Here is a 22,233-nt window from a genome sequence, read left to right as displayed (position 1 = left end):
ATTGGGTAGAATATTTATATAGTGAGAATATCATCTTCCTATGAGAAAGGGGGACAGAACTTTGGCACTCAAACTCCTTATTAATGTTAAGGATGTAGTAAATTCTATATCTGTAAATAAAACCAATGAAAACCAAAACAAAACCCAAACTATAACTCATTTTTAAATATAATTAATTTTTAATATAAATGCTGATGAATACCATAATAAATATTTGCATTAATGGATTTTACATATGTATTTAAAATAGCATCTAATTTCAGCATTATGTCACAGTTCAAATTGATTCTACAATAACTTTTAATTATAAAAAAACCCAATAAAATTTCTATAAACAATCATGGTAGTTTCCAGTTACTGTTTATGCCCTCTTTCTCTTTAGGAAAGTAAATAATGATTGTTACATATTGGCTAACACTAAAACAATGAACAATACACTCAGTAGTTTCAAATTTTTTCAGTGACTGAGCTCACTCCCTATTTTGTAAAATTTGCCTTGATTGCCCCGGGATTTTACAATGTTTGTCACTATGTTTGTTCCTAGCATAACAGGAATCTCATCAAGTTCATCAAAGGCAAATGTGAAGTCCCACACCTGGGATTTGATCATTTCATGCTCCAGGAGAGGCTGGTGACCAACCAGTTGGAAAGCCGCTTTACAGAAAAAGACCTGGCAGTTCTGGTGGTCAATGAGCTGAACGTGAGCCAGCAATGTGCCCCTCTGGCAAAAAAAAATGGCCACAAGCTTACAGTTGCATCAGGAAGACGGTTGTCTTGCAGGTAGAGGGAGGTGATCCTTCTCCTCTAATCAGCACTGGTAAAATATATCTGGAGTGCTGAGTCCAGTACTGGGCTCCTCAATACAAGAGACACATAGATGTACTGGAGTAAGTTCAGAAAGGGGTCACAGACCACAGAGATTGTTAAGGGACTGAAGCATCTGTCATATGACAAAATGCTGAGAGACGGCACTGTTCAGGCTTGAGAATGGAGCTGAGACAGATCTTATAAAAATATATAAATATTTGATGGAAGGGAGGGAAGATGGAACTTCTTCTCAGCATGGCCCACTGACAAGGAAAGAAACTATGACAAAATTTTTTTTCAATTTCTATTGAAATATAGAAATTTTCATTTAAACATTTAAAAAACAAACAAACAACAAAACAAAAGCTGAAACCCCACTCAAACAAAACAAAATGAATCTTTTTTTAATGTGAAGGTGATCAAACATGGAAACAGACTGTCCAGAGAGACTGCTGAGGCTCCATCCTTGGAGATATTCAAAACCTGACTTGACATGGCCCTGAGGAACCTGCGCTAGATTTCCCTGCTTTAAGCAGGATGGTTGAGCTGGGTGATCTCCACAGGTATCTTCCTAACTCAACCGTTCTGTAATTCTGTAATATAGGTATCTCTGAGAACATACAGCCCACGTTTTATATCAACTAATGCTGTTGTCAACAACATTAGGTTTTTGAAACTTATCTATTGACAAACATGTATTGTAACTTGTGTTAGTTAACATATATATTAGCTAGTCTCAGCTCATTGTATGAGAGATATGAAGATTTCTATAGATTGAGGTATTTTCTCCTACTTTAATTGTATCTTTGTGCCTTTGTTTCCTTTTGCTGAAGGTGTTCTTTTCAGTCCCCAACTTTATATCCTAGGACTATTTTATTGCTTCTGAAAACCAAACGCTACAGAAATTCTTCAATGTAGAAACTAAAACTAAGATACTTCAAATCAGTAGTCATATGGTGCATGTACAAATGATCTGAGTGTGTAAACCCCATTCCTCAGTTTATCAAATAATGTCTATCATTAATCTCAACATCAATGTCAATGTGCAAAAATATGTATTTACCACTGAACATACAGGTTTCAAAATGCTTTTGCCCTTTGGCATCCCCTTACTTCAGATGTTCTCCCTACTTTTGTCTGTACGATGACAACTTAGCTACATTCAGTGAACTATACACCACAAATAGTTTGTCCTGCATAGTAATTTTGTAAACACTTATTGAGAGAAATTAATCTTTTACTAGAGCCAATTATGCAGCAAATGGGTTTTACTACCTATGAACAATGAACATGCTGTGCTACCCATCTGGTAGAACATCTGAACTTTATAAGCTATAGAATCACTATGTATCTTGTTCTTTCTGTCAGAACAAAAGGCAAAATAACACATCGGCCTTCATAAGGAGTGTGTAACTGAACAAGCAGTTTGTTAACTGAGGCCTTGGATAGGCATGAACCACATTCATGATGGTAAGTAGTTTTTGACAGAACACATATAACAAAACTGATTAAGAAAAATGTCTTTCCACACCATATTGTGGTAAAAAAGTGAGATCCAAAGATGTAAACTCTATATTAGCAACAAACAGTCATATATATACTTAGTCATCAAAAGATGAGAATTTTTGGTAACTTTGATAACTTACCTATCTTGGCACACACCCTCCTCCACTTCTGAACAATTCTAGTGAGAAATCTAGAGCTTGTGTTGAAGGCATTACTCACTTCAGCAACCTTTAAGTCCTCTCTGAATCTCACCTTCTTATATATCAAATATTTTGCTTTATTCTTCAGATATTTAAATGCATTTGTGCTACATTTCTACATTACATTTTCTGAACAGAGCTTGGAAATGCACTCTGGTAAGCCTTGTTACTTGACTTTTTTGTTGGTGTTTCACCTTGACAGGAGAATTGGCAGCAAATGGTTAATGTTGCATGAAATTTATATCTTCAGCAACAGCTTTTTGTTTCAAACTTTGAGTGTTTTTTGTCCTTAGTTCTGTCATATTACATTTCTGTAAGTTTTCTATGTGACCACTTCTTTGAAAGAGGTTGTTTAAAACATCCAGCTTGGTTGGAATACTATTGTTTATTTCATACTATTTTGTATTACCTCTTGCAGAAATGTGCTCACTGATAGAGGTTTATGATAATTTCAATGTTTTGAAAAAATTTACCACTATATTTTTTCAGTAAAGAACATTTCAATTCCCTTAAAACATAACAACACTGTTCTGCTTTTAAGCAGAGAGTATTATACAGAACACAGTATACCAAGCTAAGTTCTGTTACTATTTTGCAGCTAGTAAGCATATATTGACTTTTTTAGGTCAGTATTAAGCTTATTGACTGGAGAATTTAATATTTACAGTATTTTGTCAGAATCAATATGATGATCTTAAGGGGGAAAGAAAATGTCTTTGAGCCAACTAAAACCCAATATTTTCTGTTTGTGCCAGAAGCCTGCTAATATTTAAACATATATATGGTGAAAAATTTGGAATGTAGTGACAATTAATAGGCCATTGCTCTTTGTCTCCTGGAACTCTAATTTTTTCAATATGAAAAAATAATATTTTTTATCAGTGTTTGTTGCAGATCAACCACCAGATCAAAACAATGCGCTACGTAGTGGATTTTCTTAAAAAAGACACATAGAAAAGTAGCAAAGTGATGATGCCACACTTTTTCAATGATTGTATGCTTATGTAGCAATGTATAAATACTAAGTAATTATGTATTTATTTTATGTTTATTAGTGTATTATAGATTTTCTTAATTAAGAAAGTATATATATTCAAGTTTTGCTTTTAGAATGTTTGCAATATTCACTTCTTTCATCATTTTTTAAAGAGATGTCAGTGGAAGTCCATTCAAGAAGCCTAAACTGAGGAAACTGAAGTGATTTAATTTTTATTTTAAAACTTATTCCATAGATCTTTGAGTATTTAAACTGATAATAGATCAGATTAATTTGTTTTTTATACTCAGTCTTCAACTCATTTTGAGGACATGTTCCAGAAAATCTGGAAACAGAAAGAAAGAAGAAGGAGCACTAAAATGTCTAATGCAGCATATGAATCTCCCCTGCCCCCCAAATGGATATGAGAAACAAATTTCTAAAGGGAAAAACTACCATCACTCAGGTGTAAAAGAAAGTTTTGTTCATTTTCAGATGTTTTTAGAGATGCCAAAATCGAAATGTTTTTATAAAAGCGTCTGGCTACTTTGCTATTTAGTATTCAGCTCTTCACAACTTGATATATTCATGAAGACATTCATAAAGATACATCATCATAATTGCAAAATAATTGAGGAATCAGTTTCAGTGTTTATTTTTAATATATGTAAATTATTTATCTGTGGTATTCTTACTATGGTAAAATAAGTGACATTGATCTATTGGATAGAATATCTTTAGGGAACAAGGGACAAAAAAGAATTATTTGTTTCAAGTTGAAAATACCAATTTTTCTATTAAGAACCTCAAAATCTCTTGGGATGAAAATGGAATCAAAAGAGCTACACAGATGTCAAATGGAGCACTCTATGATGTCCTAAAAGCTTATTTACTCTAAGAGAAAAATATAAGGGGAGAAGAGAGAAAGCAGCTGTAACAATCTACAGTACATGTGCTGTTGCTGAGATATGGTGTATTTAAGGAAAAAACTTTGTCAGTATGTAATATGAACTCTTGCTCTGTGTTACAAGGCAAAAATAGAAATTACAGAAAGAAAAAAAATCATTGCTCTCTCTTAAAACTTTGCTTTGGTTTGTTTTTATTTTCTTCCCCTCTGGATGCAAATATACCTGTCATTGTATTTTCATCTAAATAACACCAGAAATAGTTGAAAGGTACATTTGATTTCATCACAGCATGGAATAAAGAGGAAAAACATCATAAGCATTTGTGTCTTAGTCTAAAGCCTGAGCATATAGACGTACCACTTTTCTCTTGCCTTGTCACCTTCTTTGCTTTTCTTCTACCTAAAACCTCAGTTTAAGTACAGGCTGCCATCTTTACTCACCTTTTCAGCAAACATAGCATGAATAATGATGAAAGTAAAAACAGAATAAGAGCTGTACAATGTCAGGTGAAACATTAAGATAGTGAAAGGTTCATTTATGTTGACTAGCGAAAGCCAACAGCAGATGTCTAGCAAAAAGTAACAGAGTGGGGCACCTACGCATACTCTCCTAGATTATCTTCCTAGTCTCCAACTGTTTTAGGCACAAACACTTTTTGAGTCAGAGGTATTTTCTTTGTATTTGAAAACCTGGATGGATTTCCTTTCTGCCTCTCATGTTTGTCCAACCTGTCTTTTGATCCCATGTAATGTAGATTACTACAAGACAGATTCTGATTAATATTACTCTTAGGCAAATACTGTTTGTTTCAGATGTTCTGCGAAACCTCTACACAATTCTGAACATAATAAACCGAACACTTATTATGATGAAGAGTTCCTTTTTTTTTTCTTTTTTCTTTTTTCTCTTTTCTTTTCTCTTTTCTTTCTTTTCTTTTCTTTTCTTTTCTTTTCTTTTCTTTTCTTTTCTTTTCTTTTCTTTTCTTTTCTTTTCTTTTCTTTTCTTTTCTTTTCTTTTCTTTTCTTTTCTTTTCTTTTCTTTTCTTTTCTTTTCTTTTCTTTTCTTTTCTTTTCTTTTCTTCTTAATGTTGCACAGATGGCACTGCACTTGCTGTTCTGGGATTGCTGTAAAAGATCCCCAAATAGCTCCCACATACTGCTCTGTCTTAGGCAGTTTCCCTGATCTCTTAAAGTGTCCCATTTCCCTTTTAATAGGGAATAAACATTTTCTTGCCTTTTTTATTGAACTCTGCTCCTAAGAAACTCCAATACACCTGTCAGATGGAATATATTAATTTTCAAGTTTGAAATATTTTCCAGGAAATATAAAAAATTTTCAAACAAATGCTAATAGTCTGGTAACAGAGAGGACTACAATCTAATATAGGGAAAATTATTGTTCAGAAAAGAAAATTTGCCTCTTGAGCTATACTTGAATGTTTTTCACTTATTGCATATATCTTCTTTTAAGGTAAAACTTTTAAAAATCATATTAAATGTGCACTATAACCATATGTTGAATTACAGTATCTTTCTGGAGAGACTTGTCCAATTACATTAAGACAACTTCTCTAAATTAATAGTCAAGTTGCATAGCAAATGAACTTAAAATTCGGTTTTAAAACTATAATCCCATGTCACAGATCTTTTCCTACGGCTACATGCAGGAAGGTATAGAAAAAAAGTATGTATATAATTGATAAATGTATAAAATGCTGAGATAGATTAAAGAAATACTCACTGCTTGTCATAAACAGGTATATGAGTCTCTGATGTCTAGAAGAAAAAAATGTCACTCTTTTTGGATATGATTTTAAAAGAAATTATTAAAAAAAAGTTTATCTTTTAAAGGAAATGTAAATTGAGTAAGGAAGGTGACTTGTATCTCTGAGCCCAGTTACTCTCAGTCTCTAAGATTCTCTTGGTCAATCAAATCTGTATAATGCAGTATTCTCTATTAGTGGAATTGCATGTCATCTACCGTGTTGATGTTTTGCAACCAAGGAAAATCTGAAAAGATGTTTTCACTGAATACCGTGATACCAACAAAATGTACATTACAGCTAAAGTGCATTTATACCAGTAGTTCTGCCTTGTGTTGCAATATAATCCAAAGAGACATTGAAAAATATTCTTTCAAAATATTTGTTTCATATTTGGTTTTGTGGCATATGTTTGTTTTCTCATAGTCTGAAATTTAAAAACTTACATGTGCAAATCTAAGCGTGACTAATTTAATGAAATCTTCCAAACTCTGAAGTTAACATGAATTTGACACAAAAGAGTAGAAAGTATGTTGACATATCTTAAATCTTTGTAGGTGGGTTTGGTTTTGTTTGTTGTGGATTTTTTCATTTTTCATTGCATTTAGTTTAAGACAAGATTTGCTGAAAAAGAAGATGTGCATATTTATGTACATGATATTCTCACTTGTGTAATGCTGCTTAATGCAGACTATCTACTGTTCCTGATAAAAGTTAAGAACTACTGAAAGGTATTTAGTACCTCTTGTGAACAGTCTGAATTTGACAGAAGAAATACAATCGCTTCTCTGCCTACAGACGGTTTATTTAAGACTATTACCCAATATGTAGCCCTAGGCAGAAGTTTGGTTCAGAACTGATTAATGATTGCCTGGTTTGAGTGTAAAGTATGGTATAGGAACTTGCCTAGGCTATCTACATTAGACCACTGTTCACAAATCCCTAATTTTAACACTCTTGAGTTTTCTTACTTATTTTAATGATTTTGAAACATGTAAATATTGCCTAAAAGGAATGACTAAGATGCAAAAACCCTGACAAACAAATGAAAAATCCCAGGGAAATACTAGAAGAAAACCAAACAACACAGCCACCACAAACTAAGCCATTGCATAAGGGGCAGAATGAAGATAAATATGCAAACAAGATCTGAAAAAAATTCACAAATGGATATCCAGTATGTTTTTTCCATGATATTATAAAAGTCACTAAAACTTAACTGATTAAAACCATTTATTTTTGAAAATAGTGATTTTTAGCTAGAATTCAGCAAAGTACCAAAAACATGGTAAATGCTTATTTCACTTCGCTTACTCTATATCTTTAAATTAAATAAAGAGTAGCCTTGCCACGTAAAAAATGTTTATTAATTATATGTGTGACAACTATAGAAAAAGTATGCCAATGCAATTAAAAACACAAAAAAAGTGTCTGAATGCAGCATGTTTAATGGAGATGAAAGCTGAAGCTCCATTAAAGCAGTATGAACTGCTGCAAAATGACAGCTGTGTGACTTGATTAAAGGAACAGTTGCAGGTGCTTCTGCGAATTTTGAATTGCTTTTAGAAGCTATATTTTCACAGGATTATTTAAGATAAATTTTTTAGTTTCTCAGTCATAAGGCCTGACCTTTACGATATTTTGACTGGAAAAATCAGTCACCTCTGATCTGAACACTGAGATACTGGAGATAATGAGATGTTGAGGTTATAGTTAATATTCAGAAAATAACTTAATGCACTGAATAGGAAGATATTTACAGAAACAACGAATGAATAAGTGAATGGATGGAAGGGAATGAGAAAGTGCCATGATTTTTTTTTGTGGAAGAACACATATATTGGTGGGTTATGGGCATTCTTTGTTCAAGAAAACATTAGGCAAGCTGTTCCACTTTTTTGTGTATGCTAAAACAATGGCTGGAAAGATGAATTTCAATGTTTCTCAGATGATGGGATAAATTGACAAATATATAAATTCTTCTCATGCAAATTACAAAGTACTCATGCAATATTTGAAAATTAGATTAAATAGTAACTTAAAGAAATGTTAAATTATTTTCTATACCTCGTTCTCAGATCTTCTCAAGAATAATTTATTTATGGTTGTGTGCAGAGAGCTGCAGGTGGTTAAGCAAAAGGAAAGTGTGTTTGTCGGTTCCAAGCATTTGATATTGTGTCTATAAAGTCTCTATCAGAAAATTTGACAAAGTCTTGTGCCATTCTGTGAACTCTTTATAAGTGGCACTGCCCCATTTGTTTTTACCTTTAAGTTCTGCATAGTGTAAGATTCCACTCAGCATTATATCTTTATTCATTCTGCATTCTAACAGACCCTTCATGCTCTTTGATAGTCTATCAGAAAGTTATTGGGCTACATGCTTTCAATTTGCCTGCTTAAGCATAATTTTGTTCATTGGCCTAATGGCAAAACACAAGGAAACGGAAGAAATACACAGCAGACAGTGCAAGATGATCATAAAAGAATAGTTCAAAATGCAAAACTAAAAGGGACAGACTTCCTCCCCAAACCAGAATTAAACTAACATTTCTGCTCCAGATGAGTCATTAAAATCTGAAGAAAAATACTTACTTTTTTCCCCTCTCTTCCTCCCCACCCCTCTCCTCAAAATACATTTTATTTTCTTCTACAGTAATGAGCCAAACCAGTGGGAAATCAAAACCAGTTCCTAAAATAGATGACTGCATGGCCAAATTTTACAGACTATTAATGGCACTGGAAGAGATATGACTGGCAATAGGTAACGTTAGACAGAGTATGATTTTCAAAATATTTGCATTTGTGGACTGCTAAAACTTCAAATATTCAAATATTAAGTTAGGATATGAATGCCATACTGAACTGCACATACAGAACTATTCCAGAAATTCAATTTATTCTATTGTTTTACAGTAGTCACATTCTTAAAAATGTAATGAACTTAAAGAAGTAAATACATATCATTTCAGATATGACTGAGTCAAATAGAGTTTTATTCTGTATTCACCTGGTAATTGACTATTTGCAGTAAATGTAAATCACGCAGTCAGGGGAGTGCAGATCAGTTCTCTTAAGTGACTGTTCTTTAAAATATTTTCAATAGTCTTTAATGTTCATTTAGGGCAGGCTCTCTTTGCATTCTCAAATATATCCGAAGAAAAGAGAAAAGACTTCCAAACTACAGTTTCCTCATCCTCTTCCTAGAGAGTATATCTGCCTCTGGGAATTGTATCTCAAGGAACATATTCCTGTTTCTTCTTTCTTCCAACATTAGACCTTCGCTCATGTGGGGATGATGAAAAAGTTGTTGTTGGCCTAAATGTTGCTTGTGTCCACCCCTGAAACATACTGAGAGGTTTGTGTGTAATCAGTTGAGCACCAAAGTCAAAAATTTCAGAGAATTCTTTAATACTTTGAGAATTTTGAGTAAAAAAGAAGAAACACTTTTAATCACAAGAGTTGCTGTATATTATGGTTCCATCTTCTTAGTACATTTGGGAATGCTGTAAAAATTTTTCATTTTTTTTATTAATCTTTCTATTTTACAGACTAGAAAATTAGAACATTGCAGAGAATTATACAAATAAATCCTGAGATCTTCAGAATACCTGAAGTGTCTTGGTCTTTTCTTCTAAATGAATGTTTGCATCTTACTTTTTGCACACATTCTTTTACATATTGTGGTTGACAGTCTTGTCTGGAAAAGTTAAAAAATAGTGATGTAGTTTATATATTAAAAACTTTTATAAATTCTAAATCATTCATGAACAGTAATCCGAATATTTTTCTTTAGTGCACATTAGACTTAATCCAAACTTTTGTAAAAAAGCATGTTGTTCCTTAAAGAAAAGGAAATACATTAATATCTTCTTCCTCAGTACTCAGACATCTCCAATTTAAAATAAAATTTATTTTCTTATTCTTCATAGGAGTGTAGTAATGCCTTGTTTCCTATGTCATGGAAGAATTTATAGTGAAATACACTGAAGATAGGAAATTACTCATTGTTGAGTTATAATATAGAAAATAGAATGTATTCTTCCTGACTGCAAAACCTTTAGCTGACATTTTTCCAGTGATTCAGTACTACACAGTGCCTTCAAATGTGTCATTTTCCGTTTTTTGGCACAAGGTATCTAACATTGGGAATACGTCTATGTTTTATTTGTACTTAGATTGCATGTCTGGAAAAAGTTACTATGAAATGTATAAGCAAGGAATTGGTTGCAAATTACTGATGGCAGTTGTCTAGCAACTGCTCTATTTTTGGAAATGACCAAGGGGGCATTTCAGTTGTGTTTTAACCATTGATAGCTTAACAAGTAATGTCAAAGACAGGTAATCTGTGTCTGAAATATTTTTAAAATTGAAGATTCTGTGTCCTTTCATAATTTAAAGTGTTTGCATACTTATTATTGCAAACAATACTTCATGCAGAGTTTGGGCAGATATAACTACTTCTTCTAAAAATACTTACTGAGATTTAGGTGAATTAAGTCATTTTCATCCTAGCATCTGTTATGTTTTCTTCACATTAATATTCTACTTAAAATTTATATACATTTTAAAATATTAGATTCTAAACAAATGTTGAAGAATATGAGCAGAAAATTACCTTTGAATTTACAAATGCAAATTCAGTTATTAAAACATTTCTCTTATTCTATAAGAGAACAGAAACTTTTCTTACAGTCTATATCTCAACACAAGCTACGCAACAAGATTTGGATTTTGAATTTTAGATTCTTGCAGTAAACCCAGTTTGAAACTAAGTTACAGGCCAATACTTACTACAGGTAAACATCCAATAAATAATTTTAACATTGAATATATTTGATTAAAAATATGTTTGTATGAGCAGAAGAAGGATGTAGAATATGTTATTTACTCAAAACATATTTATTAACATCTTTATGATCTTGATATCATAAATTATTGCCATTTTTCTAGGTTTGGCTAATGTCTTGCAACTTAAGGAAACAGATAACAAAACTATTCCAGAGCTTGGAACTGTTTCAGCAGATTATTTAAGACCATGTTATTCTATAGCTGGTCAGGTGAAGGACTCATCACTCAAGTTGTCCATGAATAAACTCAACATAAGTGTCTGTAGTACAGAATAACTATCCAAAACGCAGTAGATGTTATCTTTGAACCCTGAAAGTGTACTGCCTGAGACAATAACTACATATGATTTGGCTATTAATGCAAAATAAAACATGGGAACATTGTCAATGACAAATTAATACAGGGAGGCTTTATACCTTTTTGGATCATATTGCCATTTGAAAACTGAAATACTGAAGTACAACTAAGTTATCAATAAATGCAGAAACTAGACTTTCTCTTAGCATCTTTGGTCACAGCTGGTCATATCTCCTCCTTGTAATTATTTCGAATGAGAGGGAGAAATACGTGTCACTAATTTGAACTGTGTATTGAGGATAAAAACTAGTTCATGATTTCCTGGTTTCCTAACAATATATGTTAGTTATTATGTTGAAGGTAACAAATTTTCTGACTGAAGGTGAGAGAAAAAGATAATCAGTAACATTTAAAAAAAGGAATTATCCATGGTCAATACATCCACCAAAATGTGTGAGCATGTACCAAGCATACTTGCAAGTAATGAGCAAAGTCTCATAACACCATAATTTTTACTAAGTTAAGTTTTTGCTGTAAAATTTCTATGTATTTATATTCAGGACTTTATATTAATATAATTACTATGGAGCAGAGGACTTAATTTCACTTTTTAAAAATAATCTGTGGGAAGTCCATAGGTGTCCTTGTCTTCTGCTTCAGATGTTACCAGATTATAACAGATCAGAAAATACATTATGTAGCTAGGCTATGCATATTTGAAATTAGCTTTCATGGTTATTTTTAAACCTGGTTGTGCCCTTGAAATTCCCTCATCTTCTTCATGCTTTATAAAGAGAAAAACACAACAATTATGTCATTTTAGGAAAGAGAAATAAATTCTCAATGCATTCTTCAAATTAATAATTATTAGTAGTAACCAAAATCAAGAAGTATAAAAACTGTAGTGCTGGCTTATTGCCATATCTAAATAATACCACAACAGAAAGTTATAGTTATGTTGTACAGCTGAATGAAACAAAACAAAACAAAACAAAAGTAACAAAATCATTTAATATATGTATGCATCACTGACCCTTGTGTCTGTGATAGATCAAAAGAGATAATGATCCTCATTCACAAAAGCTGAAAAAGCCACAGTAAAAATGGAGTAACTCAATAATCAAGATAAATATAGTACAATTAAATTAAACTGAAAAATAAAAACAAGTAATTAGAATAGTAACCACTGAACTCCATAATGTTACTCTTAGTCTGAAAGCATTTATTGGATCTTCTTTTTATTATAGAGTTAATGAAATCTATTGGAAATAAGAATAAACGGAATTGTTCTTCAATCAGTAGTTTGTGCTATTAGAGGTTTATACCTAAATGTGAATCTCAAACAAAAAGGGCATTCCACATTTGCTAGAATTGTACTATTTGCTAGAATTATACTATAAATGTCATCTCACAAATAAATTCTGGTAAAGACAGTTTTCAGCTCTATATTTTATAATATTTTTATCTTTCCAAAACTTGCAGTTGAATTCCCAGGTCCCTGCAACAAAACAGTAGAACAGAAAACAAATACTATAAGTATGGCAAAGGGGTTTTCTTATTTGTAAGAGAGGACAACAGGGACAAGCCATTAGAGCTTCACTTGTAACACCCTACTTATTTCCAGCTGTTGCATTGACTCAGTATAGGTGAAATTTACATTGGGAATAAGGTTTATAAGTCTGATGCCTATAAACCCCACTGAATATATGAATGACTTTTACTTCTTCTAAGATCAGTTAAAAGATTTAATGATGTTTTAGATTGTATGCTAGGTCACTGTCCATTTAAATTTTGCTCTTTCCTAATGTCTTTGTTTTTTGGGAAGGAATAGTTTGAGTAATGGAAAGATATTTTCAATAATGAAATAATGAATAATAAATAATAAAAGATACTTTGGACAATGAAAAAATGCCCATATAACACATTATGTAAAATGGTTTTAATTATTTAGTTTATTTGTATGACAATATAGATACAGGAAATCTGGGGATGATCTGAAAGTGGGTCAAGACTGTTACACAAACTGATGAACCTTTTCTAAAAAGAGTCATATTGTATGAAAACATGCAGAGGTAAATAAACTGATTTTGCTTTTTGTATAGGCTGCAGTTCTTGTGAATTTGTGCTTGCGAGAATAGATTGATATGTGAATTTGGAAAGTAATTAAATGATGCCTGACCCATTCCCTGTATAAATCAAAAGTAATTATGCTTACATATACGTAGTGCTTGAGAACTTTAGGATTAAGTACACAATATTTATTACAAATGCTACTTTGATTATGTTTGGAGTGTCTCTGGTGATAAGAAAGCACAGTATGGATTTCACAAAAAAATTCACATAAAAGTTCAAAACCACAAGTGTATTGTTTAGCCTAAAGAAGTGGCGACTGAAAAGGCATATGACAATAGTCTTAAGTTCACAGAGGAGTTTTATGAAAAGGAAAATAATAATTTGTTCTTTATGTGTGTGGTAGATAAAGCAAAGGCTGATGGGTTTGTATTGTTGGAGAGAAGAGTCATGTTAGATACAAGAAGCAGCTTTATTATGATAAAGATATTGAAACAGAGCGATGCATTCTTTGGAAGAGGGTTGGTGTGTTCCTCATCTATAGTCTTAAGAACAAAATAAACTATCAGGAATTAAACTGGTTCTCTCCTAGTGCAAGATGAATGCTCAAGATATTACACTTTTCCTCTTTTATTGCCCTTTATTGAAAAAGGGGGGAAAAAGTGTTGCTGAGACTGTTTAAAATTGTCAAGGGTAGCTTAGCTTTGGCAAGAAACAAACAAACAAAAAGCAGCAGCACCAGAAAAAAAAATAAACATTTTATTTTGACATTTTATATGAAAATTTAATTTTCAGGAAGAGCTGACTGGACCAAAACAGATTATTTGCTTTTTCATTTCATGGTGAAGCTGGTGTTATGTTAATTCAGAAGGTAGTTGAGTGTTTATACTTTTTTTTTTCAGAAAATCAAAATAACCAGTATCATTTGCAGTGCTTTAAACTTCTCTGCCTTTAAGATTGATGTGTGTAGGCACTGAACATGACAATCATTTGTATTCTACTAGTTTCTGTACCTCATGTGAGGGACTACATGCATTTTACTTAAGATATAGTTTGGTCTTGATCAAAATCGCATTGAATTTAAAGCACAGATTGTTACTGATTTCTCCCCAGCTTTGGATTAGACTTTTTGTGAAGTATCACATTTCCTTCGGAAAGTTGCATGTATAATAATTATATATAATGTATTGTACCATCATTTCTGACTGACTTCAGTGCTGTACAAATGAGTAGGGCATACTGATGAAGCACCAGAGGTATTTAAAGACACTCCAACCAATGGTAAACCATTTTTTTATACTGCATGCAGCTATGTGAATTTCTGGTCTTTACTAAAGCCTTCTTCAAAAAACAATTTTTTTTTTTCCAAGTGAATCAGATGTGCTTCATATTCATCCACATGCCCTAAGAATGGGACTAAAGCAATATAAATATAACACATATGAACATCAGCCCCCTTGGATATTATAAAATATATATACTTTCAAACCTCAAAAGTACTAGCTACCTAGGACTGTATAAGTTCTCATTTAGAAGGTTACTCTGTTCTTCGAAAGCTCCAGTAGTTAATTTTAATATTTAATAATTCTTATTAATATAATTAGTGCTTAGGGGCAGAAGGACTCTATAGAACAATTGGGCAATTGGCAGATGATAAAGTTGTCTAGAGATGCTTTAATATAAATAATGACTTAGTTGAAATATGCTGTTTGTCACAACAAAAGGATTACAATTAAAAGATTATATGCCTTAAAAAATGCATGCATAAATCGTGTTCAAATTTAAGACACTGGAAAGATATATTTTACCTTAAAGCTTATGACTGCTACACTGTATTACAATTTACAAAATTATATCCATCCTCTATTCTGAATGTATGTAGTACTGAATTATTCAGCTCAATAAAGTACATAATAATAATAATAATCATCATCAAAGCAATAGTAATGAGAATCCCTTAGTTTTGTCTGAGTCATGAAGTTATAACACCATTTACTATGTAATGTTGTTATGTTCTTGCTAAACCCAGGGATTTAAGGACCAAGTTTTCGAGGTAAAAAAGCCCTACTGCTAACCACTTTTTTCTTGCACGCTATTGTTCACTTCAAAATCTGTTCCTTATGCCCCCCACAAATGTTTACACTTGCTTACATGCCAAAATTTTACGCCAGAAGATTACATTGAGAACTGTTAAATGAACAGGAGTTTATGTTTAGGGCTTTCAAACAATATTGTTTTCCTGAATTTTGAGATTTAGGTGTATTTGACATATAAATATGGTCACTCTTGATCCTCACAAAGTTCAACCACCATCTCTGCTTCAGGATAAACAGAGAACAGAGATCAGCATTTGTTTCTGGTAAGACCTGTATTTTCTACTGGTGATTTTGTTGTTGTTAATAGATTTAATTTGTATATTACCAACAAACAGGTTAATATTTTCTAATCAAGCAAGTAAAGCTTTTTAAAACAGGTGTTAATCTGTCTCTGGAGGCACCAAATTTGTACAGATGGTTAAGGTCGTAATGGTCAAAGGCTGAAAGAAGAAAAAGGACGATCAATTTCTGCTACTTCTATTTAAGATATATTACTGGAGAGGAAAAGGTCAAGATTATTGATTAAAAAGAAAAAGCAAAACCATGAATATGTAGTTTACTTGCCAATGCTTTCATTGGCACTCACTGAAAGATAATGCTTGCACTGGTCCTTGATTTTGGATTTGTTTCTCTGCTGTAGTCCATAATGTTTAATATAAAATATGTAAAAACTTTTAAGCAAGAGAAGCATCCATACTTCCCCCTCTCTGATGTTTGCCATAATACAAGAATCATACTTTCTGTTGGTTTCAGAGTGGTTTTAAATCTCTTCTATGGTGACACAGCTTCTTTGGGAGCTCTGGGAGCTGCCCTTCTTATCAGAGCCTGCACTTTCCTAACTTCCTCCATAGGATAAATCTGTCAGAGCCCCAGGCATATACCCGCACTCCTGGGGGTTTCATTGCTCAGACTCAGGGCCAACTTTAATATTGCAATTCTGCTGTGCTGCAAAGGGCTGCACAGCTGCCAAAGAGCTGTGAGAGCCCCTAAAGTGGCCCACCCTCCTTTCCCTTCTCTTGGGATGTGCTTTTCAGACGGGTTCTTGTTTTTGGTCCATCTCTGAACTACACTGCAGCTACAACAGTGCAGAGCCACATCCTTTGTTGATCCAGACCCTGAATCTCACCCACATATGTGACTACTGACCTCAGACCAGCCCCATCATAATGGACTTGCTGACGGTCAAGGGACTGTGGCTAACTCTGGTTACCACCACCAGGCCTGAGACTCTCTCTTACTTGTGGAATTCCTGTCCTGGCTTCACATCATAACATTCCCCATCACTATGGGCTTGTCTGGTGATCTGGATTCTTGGCTGACCTTAGCTGCCACCCCTGGGCCTGCCCTACTCCACTTGTTGGGGTGTGCTGGGACATGGCCCATTCCCCCTATTCCCTGATAAAATCATTGTCCTAAGAATCATTAAAATTTCTTTGAGCAAAAGATGATATTAATTGCTGGGTGAGTTGGAGATATCATCATTGGACAACTCACCTGTTTTCTGGGTAAGTTGTCTAATGATGCTATCACAAGAAAGGAAAACATACCCTTCTAAAGCAGAATGCAGCAGCTACTGCCAGAACAATTATACTTGTATTTGGGAAAGTGCACACTGCTGCTAGAGGGTTAGGCACACTTTGCAAATTCCTAATCAAGGATGTTGAGTGGAAGAATGTCAGTTTTTTGGATCCCCATTACATCAGTACTGAGATAATTCAAATTTATAAAACTGAAACAACTATTGAAACTATACTTCAGTCCCCTACTGACACTTTAAGGCTACAAATTGCCATGACTCTGAAGCTGACACAGCAGGTGAATAAGTTTTAGGCTGAGATACCTAAATGTTATGCAAGTTCTACATTAAAAGGACATATTTAAACTGTACTATGGAGTACAGAAATCTCACCTCCAGAAACATAGCAGTGTATCTGTGCAATTTTTGGAGTGTGTCTATTTTAATTAAGGATGCTGAGAAATAGAGCTGATTAGTCCAGAACAGTGTCACCCTCCAATGACCATCCTGCTTTTGGGACCTGAGCTCACAATCCCTTATGGCATGTCACAGCATGATGCCAATGTACTGGCTCAGACTGATGCTAGCTAGGGGGTGTCTCATGAAATTATCCTTCAGTTCTGCATTATATAAATCATGAAATTATGCAGTTTGACTTGACAAAGATCAAATCTGGAATAAAAAGGATGTAAGTTATAGTCAAAACGTTTTTAACATAACTGTGATCCTTGCTGTATCTAGGAAGCAAATTTTTAGCTCACACAGTATTATAGTTCTTAACAAATAGGGTAAATGAAAATAAAATATTGTAAATTGCTGACAAGAACATTAAGAAAGTGGAGAGAATCTGTAACTTGTTCATAACTCCTAAGACTTTATTTGAACTATCATCTTTCAGTGCATTAAAAATTAGGCAATTTTATTTTGTCTTGGAAGATTCTGTGATTTGTCCATACTTTTCATTCCGCTTTTACATAAATCCATTAAACAAGCTTGAAAAATGAATTACTATTTATGGACAAATTTGTGAACACTTTGTAATGTGAATATTCAGAATTTGCACAGATGTTTACATGTAAGCATTAGGTAGATTTGCAAATTGAATAGTTTATATACTATCTATATATTCAATTCAATTTTTGCAATCTTTGTTAAGTTTTTCAGCATTTTATTGTTCCAAAACAATCTACTTTTTAATGCAAACATTTTTTTATATCTGCTTTTGATATACACAGACTGCTAAGCCTTTATTGTGGTTGTGTCCACACTTGTGGACATAATTTATTACAAAACCTTATTATTTTCTCTGAGACTACACAAACAAAAAAGTGTTTCTAACTATTCTTTAAGAGCTGAGTTGGAACAATTTTTCACCTCCTGAGATGCAAAGAATATACATGAAAGGAAAGAAACAATGTTTTTCTTTGTTACAGAGAAGTATGAGGTCAAGGATGATCATTAAACCTCATGGGGAAAACAACTGTTGCTGTGTAGTTTTTGTCATAATAGAAATTTATAACAGTATTCATTAAATTAAAAAATATTATATAAAATGTTTCTTTCATGAGTTTCTTTGGACTTATTCCACAAAATAAATGCTAACAGAACTGATTCTTGCTTATTGTCTGATTGGTTTTGTTTTCATACGGAAAGGTGAAACAGGAAAATTACTTTGCATGTGTCACACGCATATGAAGACATTTTGTCAGGTCTGTAAGAACACATAAATATTGTTATTTGAACATATATAGAATTTTTTTTTATTATAATCAGTATGAAAGTTGAACTTTTGTAACTAAATTTTTACCTTCTTGACAAGAGCATCAAGAACTCAAAATATAGAATTAATAAAAGGTTTACTGTAGGAATGTCAGTAGAATGACAGCAGACAAAGACATTTTTTAAATGTCCAGTGAGATTGCCTGTCTTCTGGTATGTGTGTTACCTTCTGACATAATATTACTATATGTAGACCAGATCTCATAACTTGTTTTGTCACAATAGTTCTATTGAGGCCCCAAAACAAATAAATATCTCTTAAACCAACTCTTATTTGATTTACAAATAAAAATTCTCAATATATTTTCTAATTGCAACGCTCCTTTCCTTCTGGTTACTCCATGAAGATCCTCTTGCAGAGCTTGTACCTACTTTTTCTGTATTGCACACTCAAAGGAGGAACACATTGATGTCAGCTGTGAAATATGTGCATCCTCGTCTGTGGCTGAAGGACAAAGGTTTGTTTGTAGAGCAGCTGGCATAAATAGTTCACTATGGAATCAGCACACTCTAAAAAAGGAAAATTCTTTCACTTAAGTACCTGAGGTCTGATGTTATCCACAGTGATATGAGAAATAACTTTCTTTTAATTTGGAAGGTATTGTTCTCTTGGAAAGAGAGATGAAAAAGGGAATTTGGACCTGAATTAATTAAATAAATAAATAGGATGAAAGATTTTATGGTTTTGTGTGCATAGACATAGATATGAAATTAATTTATTAATCTTTTTTTCATGTTAAGATTGCCAAAAAAAGTTTACGTATAAGTGTTGTCCATTCAATCTCTAAAAACATAAAATCTATCCATCAATTTCCTGAGGTATCTTTTTTCTCCAGAAGGAGGAGGCACTTAACAAAACAGGTTCTCCTACTGAATTACCTTATATCTCAACTCACATCACATGTTAATGGGGCTGGTTTGTAATCACAAAACACTCTACTGGCTTACCTCCAGAGTATTCTAGTCCCTCTTCTGGACTACACTATCTGGAGTCATAAAGTGCCTTACTTTGAGCGAATGACTCATATTAAAATTAAGAATATTAAAATATTCTTAATATTAAAATATTCTTAATTTAATTAAAATGAATAATAGTATCAAAATTTTGTTTGAAAGTTTGAAACTTCATGTTGTTCAGTTTCCAGACAGGTTATTAGAACAATTCTCAGAAGCGTAGCAGAAAATTTAACAGCAAAACAATCTGATATCCTGTTCCAGTGGCTACTCTAATTTCTGCTGAAATAATTGCTGATATGTTATATGTTGCATCTGTTCAGACAAAAGCTCAGCAGATCATCTTCCTGTTTGACTGTCAGTTTTGTGCATCTCAGATTGTTTTAGGTATAAGATGATTTCCTATACCAAATTAAAGCAGTTGGATATGTTTTTGTGGATGAAAGTTTTGGATTAAGACACCTCAATTCCGGTGGTCAGAGCTTTGTAGCAGTGATTCTTCTGATAATTCTGGCTAAGTTTTGTAGACCATTGTTTTAGCTTCCCAGAATGAGTGTCTTTGGTGAGAAAAAGCACTGAATTATCTTTTTCATATTTACATTTTGAGTTAATTGTTGTGTTATAAAGATGAGGTTTTTGTCTCCTAATTCATTAAATTGATTCCTCCTTTGTTCATACTAATAGGTGCACACTCACACACATGTAAACACACATTGCATCCAAATTACAAACAAACCTCAAGGATGAGTGAGTAGATCAAATGTCCAGTGCAATTTCTTTGAGCTAAATAAATACATCTTATGAATGTATATAAAATGTGAAGGGAGGTTGTAAACAAGATGGATGTGTGCTCTTTTCACTGGTGCCCAGGGACAGGACAAAGGGCAAGGGACACAAACAAAAACACAGTTCAGGTTCCATCTGAACATAAGGAAACACTTTTTTTACCCTGATGGTGACTGAGCACTGACATGTGTTGCCAGAGTGGTTGTGAAGTCTCTATCTTTGGGGACATTAAAAGCCATTTGGATATGGTCCTGGACAACTGGCATTTGGTGATCCTGCTTGAGTGGGGGAAGCAGACTAGATGACCTCCAGAGGTCCAACCTCAACCATTCTGTGGTTCTTTGATCTTTCAGGTGGAACCAAGAAATTCTTATTAGTCACTAATTAAAGTATTGGTAATATAATAAAGATTAATAAAATCACAAATCCAGTTAAATTTATACCAGCAGTTTAAATCCAAAGTACTGAAATACTGAAATTAAATAATTCTTTTTGAAAATATGGAAATTAAATGTCTGCATTTCAAACTAATCTTTTTGGTTTTTTAACAAAGACTATTTAAGAAATTCTACTGAAATTAGCAATTTTGAATTGTTTTGTGTGAGAAATTAGTGGCTCTCGCAGTCCCAGATAAGCCAAGAAGTTTTGAAATTGGAAACTAAAGCACAGAACTCAGAACTTTGATAATTCTAAAATAGGATATTTGAGACAAAGTTCCCAAATCTGCACAGCTGGGGACCAAGCCTGCCTAGAATTGTGCTCTAAATGCTTCCAGATTCCCTCTGTGAAAGAATGGATATACTGAGATCTCTAGATGTTCTCTTCCTCATCAGAATGATTACCCTGAGCCAGGTATTTGAAGTTCATTAAAACAAAAAAAGTTCCAAAAAAACATTTCTGTTTCAACAAGTAGTATTTTCCACAAGAAATCTTTCACTGTAGAATTACTGCAAGTTTGAAGAGTTCTGTCATAGAAGAATGGGGAAAAAAATGGGGAGGAGCCTTTTACAATTTTCTTGCTCTATCTTTATGATCTAAGCAACAATAAAAAGGAGGAAAAGTATGTGTTAAAAATGCATAGGATAAGACTCAGTGTTACCTCTTTTTCCTTGTCTAGCAAATCAGCAAACTCACTAAAAAAAGGTTTTTCTTTGGTAAAAGTCACCTTTTATGTGTATTTTACAACCTTTATCAGTTACTTCCATGCCCAAACTCATCTTTTCTTTATTTTTTTTCTAAAAACTCTTATACATAGAAGTCAGATGAATGGACCTCTGTTTGCCTGTATGACTTTTTTCTCCCTCTGTTTCTTAAATGTAGATAGTACATTCACCGGTCTCCAGTCACACAATGAACTGTTTCAGTACAAAATCCTTCCAGGTAGATCACTGATTGCAAATTTAGAATCTAAACTGTTCAGTTCCTCCAAGTTCAGCACATCACAATAAAGACATGTTAGTATGCACTTAAAACTAAAATAAGACATATTCACTGATGACATAGTGGTTGATTTCCCTTTTTCTATAGATTTTTAAACTGATTTTCTTCATGCAAATACAGTGTCATCATAAGCACATGGTTTGCCTAGCAGATATATAATCAGTGAAGACATTCCTCATGGACAGATTTCAGCTGATATGTCTGAATCATGAGATATTTTACGGCTTCATTGTAGCCAAAAGGACAGGCACCGAGACATGGTAATTCATGACCAACCAAAGTGGCTTA

This window comes from Strix aluco, chromosome 4 (assembly GCF_031877795.1).
Source record: "Strix aluco isolate bStrAlu1 chromosome 4, bStrAlu1.hap1, whole genome shotgun sequence".
Classification (NCBI taxonomy): domain Eukaryota; kingdom Metazoa; phylum Chordata; class Aves; order Strigiformes; family Strigidae; genus Strix; species Strix aluco.
Note: the sequence above shows the minus strand (reverse complement) of the source record.